At 39.8% G+C, this 13,707-nt stretch overlaps 2 protein-coding genes across 11 annotated transcripts in view; both read left to right on the top strand.

Moving 5' to 3' along the window:
• The window catches only part of LOC115262131 (CUGBP Elav-like family member 2), a 1,100,715-nt gene that overhangs the window by 737,922 nt on the left and 349,086 nt on the right, over nucleotides 1-13,707 (top strand). The window lies entirely within an intron of this gene.
• The window catches only part of LOC134287425 (uncharacterized), a 429,578-nt gene that overhangs the window by 264,178 nt on the left and 151,693 nt on the right, over nucleotides 1-13,707 (top strand). The window lies entirely within an intron of this gene.

The raw sequence follows: 13,707 nt of genomic DNA, 5'->3' as shown, positions 1-13,707 counted from the left end.
GTGGCAATTCTGCAATGGTTCTAGGAAAAGGGGAGGATTCTTTGTGTATCACTTCTCTGGAACTGTGCCAACTGGAAGGACGGAAGGGGGAGGAGGTCTACTCAGGAACGGTAGATTTAAATTGCTTGCATCCGAAAATTTGCAGGGGTATGTTGTCTATCCGTGCGTATTTTCCGCCCAGCAATATACGTAATTTGTGTTAGGGATACTGGGAGTCTTCCCAACGTCGTCGTGTCGTCACTAGTTGTAGAGTTTTGTGGTACATAAATCTTCCTACTCCCGTTCCGAGTGTGGTTTTATGACCGTGAAACGAGGTTCAACTAGCTGAGGCAATTTATCGCTAAGTAATTTAATAGGTGAATGCAAATTGACGTTGTAGGATCGTTTAGATATAGTTTTGTGTGCTTCCAGATATTTATGAAAAACGTCATTTTGGTTTTTCAAAAATCTGGAATTCCTTTTACGTTACAATTATGCTGTCATCAATATAATTCCTAATTATGTTTTCTTTTCCATTCCAGGTATGTCCAACTTTATGATGAAAACTCACTGGAAAAATCAACTCGAATTAATCGCGTAAGTTTTGATCTTTGGGAAAATCAAAGTTGTTCATCGAAAGGATTGACAAGTGTTACCATCTCGGCAGGGCTTCTTTTTTGGGCACTTTTCTATTACTGGCTATACTCAGCCAATTTGATTTTGCACATACGATAGTGGAGCGGACATTTTGTAATGATTAAAGAGCAAGCCTTTCACGGAAGCTCTGACTGCGTGAATTTTTGTTCAACGCCTTACATTCATCTTCGTATGGCGAATGGCGTGCTATGTGTTCGTAGCGCAGTGCACTAATACACGGCGGGTCAAACTTGATGATGGTCATTCGGCAGTGAGTGTCATAATTTCTGCGTCCGAGCGACGGTAACGTGCGCTCGACAGCTATTTGAGTTTCGGTGGGAGTTCTTACCGAATCAATGCAAAATTTTCATTTTCAAAATATGTGGTCTGTAAATAAATGGTACGAATTAAGACAAAATTGGGTTAATCTACATGTTGTTAAAGCGTTAGTTAGTAGAATACTTGATAAACTTGGAAAATGTTAATACATTTTTACTATCGTATGTGTAAATTTTATTTCAGACATACTTAGTTTCTAATTAAAATGGCATTTAGAAAGATAATAACGCCTGTCGGGCAGATTTTGCTTTCAACTGTCGGTTGTGTTCCATGCTGTGACGATTTCTTCCAAATTTGAGACCTAAAATTGAAGAAAACAATCCCTTGTGTAATTAAATTAATTAATTATCGATTTTTGCGGCTTAACCAGCCGAATGGAAGTTTTACTTTATTCCAAAAGCTAGACTTTACATATACTGGCGTGAGTGAGAAATGGACAAATTGAGGTGAAATTTGCGAAAAAGTTACTCGTCCTCTCGGTGAGACTCGAACTCACGACTCCTACTAGGACTCCTAGTAGGAGTCGTGAGTTCGAGTCTCACCGAGAGGACGAGTAACTTTTTCGCAAATTTCACCTCAATTTGTCCATTTCTCACTCACGCCAGTATATGTAAAGTCTAGCTTTTGGAATCCCTTGTGTGTTACATTATACGATCAAGCATGATATTCCCATCTTAACAGATTTTTCTTCTGAACTTAATATATCTGCGAAGGATATTTTTGGGACATCTTTGAATAATACCCTGAAGGGATAATTTCTTAACGATCTCTGACGATGTTTATGAGGAATTTCCTAAAGGAGTACCCTGTAGAAATATGTAGCAGATTCTCTACGGAAAGACTCATTGTGACATTACCCGTATTCTTATCAATATCAGTATCAATTTTGCTACAGTTTTTGTTTTGTTTTCTTAGAACCTTTAGAAGCTATCAATTTTGATAATAAGGTCGCACCATTTACACTAAGGAATCGCGAAATGATTTCAGGTAGGAATCTCAGAAGTAATTGCAGGAGGGGCTCTCAAGAAACTTCTGGAGGAATCCATGAATGAAGAAGCTTCTGGACTAATCTCTTCAGGAACGGTTGTATGAAACCTTGAAGTAACTTCTACAGGTACAGTTGGTTCAAGAATCTCTCTTAAAGAGATCCCTGCAGAAACATCTGAAGAAATCTCTTATTGGAATTTTTGAGGAATTTCAGAAGGAAATCCAGGAAAAATCCCTCGAAGAAATTCCAGGAGGATTATTCAAATGAATTCAAGTAGGAATCCCAAGGGTATTACAGCAGGAATCCCTAAAGAAATTCCAACGGTAATTTCTGAAGGAGTTCGAGAAGAAAACTCCTAATGGATTCTAGGTGGAATCAACGAAAAATGTCCAGGAAGAATCTCCGGAGGAATTCCAGGAGAAATCTCCGAAGGAAGTCTAGCAGGAATCTCCGAAGACATTACAGGAAAAACACCTGCAGGACTCTCAAAAAGAAACACCGAAGGAATTTCAAGCAGAGTCTTCTAAGGTTTTTCAAGAGGAAACCCCGAAGGAATTCCAAGAGGAATTTCCATAGGGATTCCAGGAGGAATCCCCGAAAAAAATCAAGAAGTTATCCATCAAGGTACTCTAGGAACAATCCCCGAATTCCAAGAGCAATTTTCGAAGGAATTCTAGGAGAAATCACTGAAGAAATTCAAGATGGAAATTCCGAAGGACCTCCAGGAGGAATCCTGAAGGAATTTCATGAACAAATTCCAGAAGGAATTCACGACGGAATATCAAGAAGAATCTCCGAAAGAATTTCAGGAGGAATCCATGAAGGAAGTCCAGGAAGAATCCACAGAGTAATTTCAGAAAGAATTTTCAAAGGAAATCAAGAAGCAATCCCCAAAGGATTTCTAGGAGGAATTGTTAAAAAATATCCAGGAGAAATCAGCGAAAGAATTCCTTGAGGAACCCCTACATGAATTTTAAGTGGAATATCCGAAGGTATTTAGGATGAATCCCGGAATATTTTATGAGGAATTCCAGAAGGCATTTTAGGAGGAATGCCCTAAGGAGTTCCAGGAGGAATCCTAGTAGGAATTCCATGAGAAATCCTGAAATAGTTCCAGGAGAAATCAACGAAGGAATTCCATGAGGAACCCCTACATGAATTTTAAGTGGAATATCCGAAGGTATTTTAGGGTGAATCCCGGAGTATTTTAGGAGGAATCCCAGAAGGCATTTTAGGAGGAATGTCCTAAGGAGTTCCAGGAGGAATCCTAGTAGGAATTCCATGAGAAATCCTGAAATAGTTCTAGAAGGAATCCCCGCAGGAATTCCATGAGAAAACCCCTAAAAGAATTCCAGCACGAATCCCAAAGGAATTCCAGCAGGAATCCCCAAAAGAGTTCCAATGGGGATTTCCAAGAGAATTCGAGAAAGAATCCCCAAAAAGATTCTAGGAGGAATCAACAAAGCGTATCCAGAGGAATCTCCGAAGGAATCCTAGAAATAATCCCAAAAGAAATTCCCGGAATTTCCGGAGGAATCACTGAAGGGATTCCAGAAGGAAACCCCGAAGTAATTCTAGGAGGAATCCCCGGAGGAATTCCATGAGGAATCTCTGAAAAAAAAAATCGAAGAGGAATCACCAAAGGAATTCCAGGAGGAAACTCCGAAAGAAATCCAGGAGAAATCTCCGAAGAAATTCCAAGGGGAATTCCCGTAAAACCTTCAGGAGGAATACCCGACGAAATATCAGGAGGAATCCCTGAAGATACAGGAGGAATCCTCTAAAGAAGTTCAGAAGGAATCCCCGAAAGAATTCCAGGAGGAATACCCGAAGGAATCCCAGGAGAAATGCTTGAAGAAACTTTCGGAGGATTCCCCAAAGGTATTCCTAAAAAAACCCTGAAATAATTCCAGGAGGAATCTCCGAAGGAATTTTAGGAGGAATCTTTGAATTAATTACAGGAGAAATCCCCGAAGTAATTGCAGGAGAAATCACTGCAGGAATTCCAGGAATTCTGAGAGGAATTCGTAGGATTTCCAAGCGAAATACTCGAAGGATTTTCAAGAAGAAACCCCAAAGGAATTCCAAGAGGAATCCTCATAGAAAGAGGAGAAATTCTCCGTACAAATTCCAGGAGGAATCCCAAAGGAATTCCAGGAGGAATCCCAGGAGGAATCTACGAAGAAATTCTAAAAGTAATTCCAGGAGGAATCCGTGAAGTAATTCCCGGAGGAATCCACGACGGAATATCAGGAACAATTCCCGGAAGAATTTCAGGAGGAATCCTCGAAGAAAGTCTTGGAGGAATCCTCGAAGGAAATCTAGGAGGAAACCCCGACGATAAATCTAGGAAGAATCTTCGATGACATCCCAAGAAAAATCCCCGAAAACAATCAGAAGTTTCCGAAGCCTCGTAACCGTGCGGTTTGGGTCACCAAGCTTCTAATCGCACCATTCTGTGGGGTGAGGGTTTCTTCTCCGTATACACTGGTGCATGCTCCGTGTGTCCGTTGTCTAGTGTTAAGTTTCGTTCAGTCTGTACAGCCTCTGAGAAGGAATCTCAGAAGAAACTTCAGGAGAAATCCGTGCAGGAGTTCCAGAGCGGATTCCCGAAGGAACCCCGGTAGGAATCTCCGAAGGATTTCCAGGCGGAATCCTCGAAGGGTTTTCAGCGGAATCTCCCAAAGGGAATCTTTCCAGATAGATTGAAGGATTTGCAGGAGGTATCCCTTAAAGAATTCCAGAAGGAAATCATGATGGAATACTTGTAGAAACTCCATGAAACATCCCTCAAGTATATCATGGAGATATGCCTGCTTATAATCCTAAGCAAATTATTCATGGAACTCCTTACGAGATCCCCTAAAGAAACTCCGATAGGAATTCCTCAATGAGCTTCTAGGGGAATCACTGACGTAACTCCTGGAGGCATCCGTGAGTCCTTCTGAAAAATCTCAATCTCAATTTATAATCTGGAAGAGTAATCCCTGGAAGAATCTCTATAGAAACTTCTCATGGATTGCTAAGGATATCCTGAAGTAATCTAGAAGGAACTCTTATATAAACTTCAGGGGAAATACCAGGGGAATGCTCCTTGAGGTATCATTGGATCCTTTTATAAAATTATCTAAAGGAACTCCTGGAGAGATTTCTGAAGGAGCTTCTGCAGGAATCCCTGAAGAAATGCAGGAGGGATCTATGAAGAAACATCTGCAAGAATCCCTGACACTCTATGAGGAATCTCTGAAGGAACTCCTGTAGGAATTTTTAAAGTAACTTCAAAAGGAATCACTGCAAGAACTCCTCTACTAATTTGTAAAGACCTCCTGCTGGAATTCCTGAAGAAATGTCTTACCGAGTTCTTGATGGATCTCTAGGAGACATTCATGAATTTCAGGAGGATTCATAAATGTCTCCTAGAGATCCATCAAGAACTCCGTAAGACATTTCTTCAGGAATTCCAGCAGGAGGTCTTTACAACTTAGTAGAGTATTTATCAAGGGACTTCTGGAAGGATATCTGAGCGGACTCCGGCGATTTCCCCTTCTTTAGGAATCACTGCTCTAGACATTACTTTTCATTATCACTAGTTTACAATTAAAACGAAAGTTGTGAAATTCTGTCAACAACCAAAATTTTTGAAGCACAATTTAGTGCTGACTGTTTCGAAACTGTGCTTCAAAAAATTTGAAGTAGAACAGTTTTTGAGTTTAAGCACAATATTGAGTTTTTCAACTTTTTAAAATATGGAATTAACTAAAATTCAAATATTTTGTGTTTTGTTCAACCAATCTTTTTCCATAAAATAAGAGCTGAATATAATACCACAGACAAACAGACGTAACACTTGCGAAATTTCCATCGACCACGGACAACGATCATTTTAAATTTTCATAATTGTGGCTTTCACAACCAGAGGCGAGCGCATCGTTTCCTTCGTGTTCTCGAACTCAGGGCATGATTCTACACCAAAAATGATCATCAGCTTACCGTGTTCAAAAATACTGTAAACTAGTGTTATGGGACAATTTGACTTATTGCTGTTTTTCGATTTTGCTGAGCAAAATAGGGTCTGGAACCATTTGGGCAGGAGCACCTATTTTGGGCACTTGCTTCTATAACTCAGTCAATTTCAAACTAAATGATATGGAATTTTGCACATGGCTAGATACTGTGCGTATCTAATCGTATTCCAACAATTAAGTCAATTGGCTGAAAATTGACTGAGCTACAGCGGCAAGTGCCCAAATTAGGTGCTCCTGCCCAAATGGTCCCAGACCCTATATGTTTTTATACACGCAGCTGAAAGATCATTCGAAGAAAGATTGAAACCTGGCATTCACAACAGTGTAGAGAGTATGCACAAATGACAGCAGAACTAAAAGAAAAATGACTGATAACCAGAGCGTTAATGATTAATCATAAATTTAATCATGATTAATGATTAATGATTAAGATTAATCAAAATCATTAATCATAATCACAAAAAAAAATCTCATTTAATCATCAATGTTTATAGCATTAGCATATTGATCTTAATCACACTGTTTTTGCAATCTAATCATTAATCGGTAATCATAATCATAAAAAAAATATTAATCAATCATTAATCATTCATCACCAAAAATGATTCATCATATAAAATATATGATCCAATTTAAATTGGTTCAAATGCTGTTCTAAGTAATATAATTTATGATTCTTTTTCAAAAATCTCCCAGACAGAGTTACCTTTTACTTTTGAAACTTCAAAAACATGTTTAACAATAAATATATTTTAATCATTTCCAGTGTTTGTGATTGATTAATCATGATTAATCATGATTTTTAATCAATGAGCCATTTTTAATCATTACTTCTTCTTCTTGGCGTAACGTCCTCATTGGGACAAAGCCTGCTTCTCAGCTTAGTGTTCTATGAGCACTTCCACAGTTATTAACTGAGAGCTTCCTCTGCCAATGACCATTTTGCATGCGTATATCGTGTGGCAGGCACGAAGATACTCTATGCCCAAGGAAGTCAAGGAAATTTCCTTTACGAAAAGATCCTGGACCGACCGGGAATCGAACCCGTCACCCTCAGCATGGTCATGCTGAATACCCGTGCGTTTACCGCCTCGGCTATATGGGCCATTAATCATAACCAATAATCACAGATAAAACCAAATTTAAACATTAATCGTAATCTTTAATCATCCTAAAAATCAAATTAATCATTAATCATATAGCGCATTTAGTTCACCACTGGACTATCGCACTAGTTTTCACGAGTGCGAAAACGCTAATAAAAGTGCGCGATTGCATCAAATCAACTCGGTGTCTTCAGAGCACTTGTGCTCCATAGATTGAAGAAATAGTGCGCCGAAGACATCAACCTGATTTGATGCAATCGCGCACTTTTATTTACGTTTTCGCACTTATAAAGTCGCAGTTCGCAGTCCAGTAGTGAACTAAATGCGGTATAATCAATAATCACCAAAATTGGAATTTTAATCATCAATGATTAATCATGATTAAAATTTTTGTTAATCATGAACGCTCTGCTGATAACTTCAATTGAGTACGAAAGTTAGAATATTGAGCGTGAAGACTAGTGAAGACATTTTAGTATGCAGTGTAAGGTCCAGGAAATGAGAAATGTCACTGAGTTTCGTGGAAAAAATGTCATGTTATTTTTCCAGTTCCACAGCTTCCTGTGCGAATTTCTGTCCGTCGGTATCACCAATCTAGTTATGAAAATCTTATGATGTCGTCGATAAATGCTTCTTACTCGGAACAATGAAATTATCAAATAGCGAAATGACATTTTTATGACATTTTGCATCCCTGAGTGAAGACATTCGAAATTTTCATCTGGCTTCGCTGCGTTTGCTGTGAAACAAACAAACTGACTGGATTGTTTAAACATGATTCCCAAGTTTCCGCTTTCTCTCTTCTAATAACAGTGCAAGGATATTTCTAAAAGTTGTATTCGATTATACTGTACCTTCGAAGCGACAATTTCCGCCTCTACCCTACGCGCTCAATATCGTTCCGCGCAACAGCGAGACTCTAGTCATAAATCACGATCGTGACCGACTGTCTGTCTGTATACGATCTTGACGGCACCCACTCCTACTGTGCGACATCATTATGTGACCACCGTCGACAAAGGCTTCCTCTCAGCAGAGCGCACTACCGCAATTTCTCTCTTTCTCTTGGTTCGATGCGCATGGGAAAGCTGATTGTGTTGCGCTGCACTTCTGCGGAGACTGCGGTTGTTGAGCGATGCACTCGTTCACATGTGCGCGCTGAACACGTTTGAAAAATTGCTAGCAAAGAACGCGTGCAAGAGCTTCGTCATTGCTTTGTAGACTTAGTTTAGTGTGTGGGTTCCGTGAGAGATGTAAACAAATTATAAGCGACTACTCTTTGAGTTGAGCAGTTAATCATTCCTGTATTTTGTCGTGCAACATTTCTGACTAATACATCGCTATCTAGAAACTCGTTTCCATCGAATAGATGTATTTTTTAAACAAAGTGCATTGCAAATTAGTGTGCAAGTCAACATTATCTAAGCAATTGCAGTGCAATTAAAGTACGACCACACTAGAACGGTGGTTGCCATGCTAAGCGAACGAATGTCGCACACTAATAAAATTCGCGAGTTGTGTATAGTATTTAAGGTGCAACTGCTGATCACCTAATTGCTAGTGGATTTAAGTTGGTGAATCTTCTCCACTCCATACACACGTACCACACAAATTAAGCATGCAAATCAGTATCATTACAGCTCTGTAAATGCACAATCACACGTCGCTTACGTCATTTGTTTTGCTTTTTTGTCACCTCGGGGTAATTTCCCATATTGACTTCCCCACGCAACATTATGCAAATTATACTCGCGAGCATACATGGGACTTAGAGCCTGAACAGTTCGTTTTTTTTCTTCTTCGATTCCAACATACTGTTTAGTCATTCACCACAACTACACGTCACCGGTTTCTTCTTCGCTTGCTTTGCTCGTCACACCACACCCATCTTCTGATGGAAATCCACAATATCCGCGTTTCTGATTCCAAGTCATCGGATACGAAGACGACGATGGCTCACGGAGACACATCCGAATGCCTAATTATAATGACAAACGGCTTGATCAATCCCCATTCGGGATGGAATTGACTTTCTTGGTTTTTGAATCTCATCAGCTAAGTAAAATGTAGTTTGCAGTTGACGAACGTAAATCAAAATTAGAACTTCGACTAACTTTGTCAGAATTGTTGCCAACAATGCAACAAACTTGGACAAAACAGAAAATTCAGACAAAATATTTTTTGGACAATTACCATTTAATCTTCATACTAAATGTAAAAGAAGTTCAGCATATCTTTCGTGATAATGATGGTCTTTTCCTCGCACAGAAAAGGTAATCCAGAACGAACCGAATAACAATCACCTTAATCCAGCGATTCAATTCTTCCTCCACGAACACCTTTCTTCCTGTGTGTTGTGTATGGGAGTCGGCTTGAATAGTTTTGCGCTTCCATCCTTCTATTCTCCATCCGTCTGTCACGTCCCGGCCACGAGACCTTCCAACTTCAACCCAAAGGAAATTCTCGCAGCAAAGCCCATTCCTCATGTTGCTGGCTGTCGTCTGCCTGCAGGTATTCGTCGGCTTTGTTGTCGCTGTCACCGCAGTATATCATATCGCACACACCGCGCACCGTGATCGCCACAAAAGAGTCGAGTCGCGATCGCGACGTAGATCGAGACACCGAAATTCATGGAATGTCGATGAACTAATACTAGCCAGCGAGCTCACCTGAGGAGAGACTACATGTTGATTGTTGATTGTTCTGCGTCTCCGCGGTTGAGTATCTCGATTGGCGCTTGAGTCGTTTGGTCTGCCTACGGTTGGAAGCGTGAATCATCTCGTTCATGTCACGTTTGTCATTCACTGGTTAGTTTAGGTTTGATACTTGGAATATGCTTCAACTTCTTCTGTCTGTCGTCTGCTGTTGATTTGTTGCTGTCGAAGATCAGCTTCGGTAAGCATGTGAACGAGCTGAGCAGATCAGTTTAACGAGATTACATGTGATTTGAATTTCAAAATGTGCTGGAGCAATGCGATCATTTGTGATTCGGGGTTTGTCTGCAGTATCAAGCGTTTAGATTGACTGATAGTTTGTTAGCCATGTCGTATAAGCACAGGAACACAACTTTGAGTAAGCTCCTTACTATGGAATTGCAGTGTACTAGAACGCTGCAGGCGTTTTTTTTTTTACTAGAAATATTAAGCGTATTTGTGTACAATGTGTAGGAAATATATATAGAATTTGTTACGCAATCTGTTGTTTTGTAGTTCGTCACAGAAGAATGAAAACAATCGGTTGAGAAATAACTGAGATATGGCAATATAAGTCGAGTCAAGTACAAGACACTGAAGACGACCTTACAGTTGAGGTCGAAATACGTATCTGTCAAAGGATGCCAATTCTTAGTGGAATTCAAAGGAACAGTACTTAACACGATTTTCTTTTTACTTAATATAAAGTTGACTAGTTTGTATGAGAAAACGGCATGACTCCAAATAATCCGTCAGAGATTCTTTCTGAAACGTTCCAGGATTTCTAACAAGACTCCTGCTCAAGATTTCGTTAAGAGATTTTCAGGGGTTTTCTGCAGGAGTTTCTCCCGGAAAATTTCTTGAAGGTTTCCGCCGTATTTCTCTTGAAGTTTCACCTGACATTGCTCTCGGAGTTTCTCCCAGAAGTTCTCTTACGAAATTTCTTCTGGTGTTACTCCCGGGTCTCTTTAAAATTTTCAGTACTTATCCTGGGCTTTTTTTCTTCATTCCGGGTTTTCTTTCTGATTTCGTTTTGGGGTTTCTACATACAAAATTTTATATTATTAACACGCGTTCTTTTCCAGGCATTTAAAGTTTTTTTCGTGATTTCTTGCTGTGTTCCTTCAGTTTTTTTGTCTCAGAATAACTTCTAGTACCTATTCTAGAATCCCTACCAAATATTATCCAGGGATTCCTGTAGGTGTTTCTTCTACGATTAATAGTCTCTAATAGTGACTCCCAGTGTTCTAACGAGGGTTTTCGGAATGTGTACCTTCCCGGAGCAATATTGCAAGGAATCCTGATGGAATCTCCCGAAGAACTTCGAAAATAACTATTGGAGAAATGACGAGAAAAACTTCGGTACGAGATGAACCAGCCGAGAGCTGAAAATCTCGATAAGGCCGGAACAAATCTCATTTTCTTCTTTTGTCTCTTTGCTTGTTGACTCGTCAAGGGGGGGGGGGGATGATAAATAATAAATGAATTTCATGAAAAATTGCTCAAACAATTAGGCAAAATCGTCAAACTCATCGGATTTGTTAAGAAATTTTCTCGATGGCTCTAATTTCACTTTAAATTTTTAAAATTCCTGAATAATTTATTTGTGTCCCCCTCAAAATATTGAATTCCGGCAAAAAAAATCCGAGGGGTGGGGGGTGACATAAGAGAAAATCGAAATTTGTGTCAGCCTAATGAAGAAAAATAATAATAATAATAAAAACTTCGGAAGAGGTTCAGAGAAAAACTGGAACATCTCAGAAAAACTTCAGGGTGCAATTTTGAGTGGAAATATTGAGGAACACCAGTAAGAACTCTGGAAACCTTTCTGCAAAAATATAGACAATAATCCCGAGATAGACTATTGGAATGCTATTCTGGAAAACCTGCTAAGAGAAATTCCTCAAGGATTTTCAGAAGAATTTTGTTAGAATCTACGACAGGTATCCCCCGGGACATTCTGTGAAAAATACTCTTCACAGAGTTTACTACATTTAGCATACTGTTATTGTTTCAGACTCCCAAAATTTCGAGCAATTTCTCCATGAGTTTTTCACGAGGATCCTATAGAATTTCTTTTCAGAATCAGGGGCTGAAAGTCTCTATAATAAAGACAAATCAATCAATCAATTTCCAGAATTTCTTCCAGAAGTTTCTTCGGCATTGCTCTCAGAGTCTTGTGTGATTTTCCCGGAGTTTCTCCTGCATTTTTCACAAAGAAAATTCCATGGAATTCCCTCTTGGATTGATCCCAAGATCTCCACAATAGCTTCTCTCAAGATATATCGAAGATGTTGTCACGGAATTTCTCTTAGAGTTTCTCTCGGGGTGCCTCTTAAATATTTTATGCAATTCCTTCCGATGTACCTTATGGGACTCCCGCACGAGATCTTCCCGGGGTTTCTCCAAGAGTTGCTACAAGAGTTATTTCTGGGAGTTCTACTGGAGCTCCTCCAAGGATTTAGAGTTCTTAGTACTGATTTTCTGCTGGAGTTCCCCCCGGGATTTCTTCCGGAGAACACCGATTAAATCTCTGATAGAACTATTTAAGGGTGTAAATTCGTAAAAATCTCTGGATAGAAACTTGAGAAAACTGGAGAATGTAAGGAAACAAAAACTTCAGCAAACCTGTACTGCCTCCACTCGCAAAACAGTCCCATATGAATAGGAAACCCAGCAAAAATGGGACTGTTATGCGAGTGGCGGCAGTGTAGGAGACCTGTGAATGTATTTAAAGGAAAAATTTCGATAGAAATCCATAATCCATGGAAAGGGTCATTCAGTCTTCCCTTGCATTTTCATAAAAATCTTAAGTCATCCAAGTCCAGTTTTAAAACTTTGTTAGCAATTTAACGGTCATATAGTCTGTGGAATTACGGATCGAACTTCTGAATGTTTTTTTTCCTGATTTTCAGAGTGTTTGGATGTTATTTTTTTTTTTTTATAAATTTTCTGTAGGAATTTCAAAGATTTTTCTTCAAATCTACCTAAAAGAACTCTGAACGGAGGGGTACCAGGATCCCCATGGTAGTGATCACCTACTGATCGTTGTTTCTATTTGCAATGGTTCACGTCAACCTCCATCTATCGACATTTCCTACGACCTCACGAAACACATTGTTTGGGTGAAGTACGCGGAAGCAATTATCGACGGTGAGCAATCGGTAGAAGTCCTTCCACCGCGGGAAGAGTATCAGTTTCTATCAGAACTGATCATCAGTAGTGCGTTTCAGACACAACGTCGGCCAGTGCCAGGTCCTTCGGTTCGCAGGAAACCCCCCAATCCGTGGTGGGATAGCGAGTGTACAGAAATCTATCGCGAGAAATCCGCTGCGTTCCAAGAGTTTCGGAAACGCGGTTCGGTCGAAAACTTTAAGCGGTACACTTCCCTTGAAAGCAGTGGTGTCGCGTAACCTCACTTTTTACCTGTGCACCGACCCTAAAACTTGTAATTGCAGGGGATTTATGATCAAAATCGAAATAGAAATGAGTGAAAGCAGCTATTCTCGTCATTTTCTAATTATTACAAGCAAATTTGTTCAAAATATTCAAGAATTTATACTTGGTGCAGAGGTAAAAAGTGAGGTTACGCGACGCCACTGCTTGAAAGCAAGTTTAAGAACCTGGTCAAGGCGAAGAAAAGCGGTTACTGGCGTCGGTTCGTCGAGGGTTTATCGCGCGAGACATCAATGAGAACTCTTTGAAACGTCGGGAGAAGAATGCGTAACGCGTCGTCGGTAAACGAGGATCGAGAAAGCTCTCCTCGGTGGATTCTCAAGTTCGCAAAAAAAAAGTTTGTCCAGATTCCGTACCCGTGTAGCGAATAATTCGTGATGTTTCCGAGGATAGGGACGACATGGATAGGCCGTTTGCGATGGTTGAATTCTCATTTGCTCTTCTTTCATGTAACAATTTCGCTCCAGGAATGGATCGAATTAAGT

The sequence above is a fragment of the Aedes albopictus genome, chromosome 2 (assembly GCF_035046485.1).
Source record: "Aedes albopictus strain Foshan chromosome 2, AalbF5, whole genome shotgun sequence".
Taxonomy (NCBI): domain Eukaryota; kingdom Metazoa; phylum Arthropoda; class Insecta; order Diptera; family Culicidae; genus Aedes; species Aedes albopictus.
The sequence above is the reverse complement of the archived record's forward strand: the minus strand, read 5'-3'. Positions and strand labels throughout refer to the sequence as shown.